General features: G+C 42.9%; 1 protein-coding gene across 1 annotated transcript in view; it reads left to right on the forward strand.

The window, feature by feature from the left end:
- MTA3 (metastasis associated 1 family member 3) overlaps positions 1–1,784 on the forward strand; it is a 156,987-nt gene that overhangs the window by 97,734 nt on the left and 57,469 nt on the right. The window lies entirely within an intron of this gene.

Here is a 1,784-nt window from a genome sequence, read left to right on the forward strand (position 1 = left end):
TTCCTGCATTGTCCATTGTTATTGTGCGAGAGGTATAAGTAGGTGCCAGTCCATGAGGAGTGCTTTTTGGCACTACCGTAATACAGACAACAATAATACTATAACTTGCTGTGCTATTGGAGCATGTGTTTTCTGTTCATCATCAGCTCATCATTTTTTCATCTGTTTCTTTATATCACAACTCTTATCTTGGAAAGGTTTTGCAGTTTGAGAAGTTGAGGCTATAAATATACCTACAACTAAAAATGTTTCTTCAGGCATACTTCATTGAGTGTATAAGCCAGAGATTTGCTTTGTCAAGTCTCAATTCTCTCTTGACAGCTGGGCAGTAAAAAATCTGGACTGATCAGAAAGATGAAAGTTTAAATAACAGGTTTGTTGCCTGCTGGAATTGGTTATAGTTACTGATAAATTTGGGAGCTAAAAGGAGTGCATTCTAGGGTTTTTTCCTTTTTTTATCTTTTTGACAACTAATTAACAGTAAAACCCCCATTGAGAAACAACTGCTTATCAGCGTTCTTAGATTGTTTATGAGATTGATTGGCTTTCTGGAAAAAATTGGTCTGAAATACTGTTCTAAAATGGTTGGGAAAGATGCAGGGGCACCATCTATTCTGAAGTTTGGGGTCTGGCTAACATTGTTCCTGCCAACGATATCTGAGGGTACGCTATCATTGACTGTGTGTGCGCGCTTATGAAACCTAACTGCATTTAAAGTACATCTCTAACTCTGAAAAGTGATTCCATAAAAAATGGCACTGCAGGGCTCTGATTTTATAATCCTTGCAATCACATCCTAGAATTTGATGGTCAGCAATGCTCTTCCAGGATCATCGTGATCAATTAGAAAAAAAGTTTATAGGCCAAATGCTTCTCTTTTACATTCATTTGTCTATCCTCTGTCTGCTTTCTATCTTCTTAGCATTCAGGACTTGTGGTAGAGGTGATATCTTTTATTAGACCAGTGGTCTCCAACCTTTCTATGGTGAAAATCACTTTTTGTAAGTGATCTTTTCCAAACAGGAGATTTTACCACCTTCAAATCTCTTGTGAAATACAGACTTTCATGTCTATCCAAGAGAACTTTTATAATCTTTTCTCTAATGCCTGATGAAGGTGCTTGTACTCGAAAACTTGCAATTAAAGAATTTTGTTTTGCAAAAATCTAGTTGGTCTAATAAAAGATATAATTTCCACCATGAGTCCTGAATGCTTTTTCCTCTAGACCAATATAGCTGCAACCTGGATACTAGGGCTGTGTGAAGCTTCGGCAGCCGATTTGATTTGGAGGACATTCGGCCTGATTCGGTAACCAAATCTCCAAATTCAAATCTAATCGGAAGACCAGTTAAAAGCTCTGAATTGATACATAAAAGATTTGGTGATTCAGCCATAGACTAAACAGGCAGCTGACATAGCTGCTTCCAGCTGGTAAGTCTGTTGGGGAGGGGGGAGGGAAACGGTGTGGGGGGGGGCCAAGGCAGGATGCAGGTGCAGCTCACTCCAGGTGGAAGGGGGTAGGTGGCAGAAGGGCATAGCCCCCGCTTCCAATGCTGATGCTGGTGCGCTCGCATCCCGCATCTTTCCACACCAGCTGACAAGCAGCGGTAGGGCAGAGCTCCCGCTCCCAGCGCTGCCATACTTGCATCCTGCACCCTCCTGTGCTGGCTGCCAAGCGGCGGCAGGGCAGAGCCCCCACTCCTAGTGTTGCTGCACCTGCACCCCCCACACTGGCTGGCAAGCAGTGTCAGGGCAGAGACCCTGCTTCCAGTGCTGATACAGGC

The sequence above is a fragment of the Alligator sinensis genome, unplaced genomic scaffold, assembly GCF_000455745.1.
Source record: "Alligator sinensis unplaced genomic scaffold, ASM45574v1 scaffold377_1, whole genome shotgun sequence".
Taxonomy (NCBI): domain Eukaryota; kingdom Metazoa; phylum Chordata; order Crocodylia; family Alligatoridae; genus Alligator; species Alligator sinensis.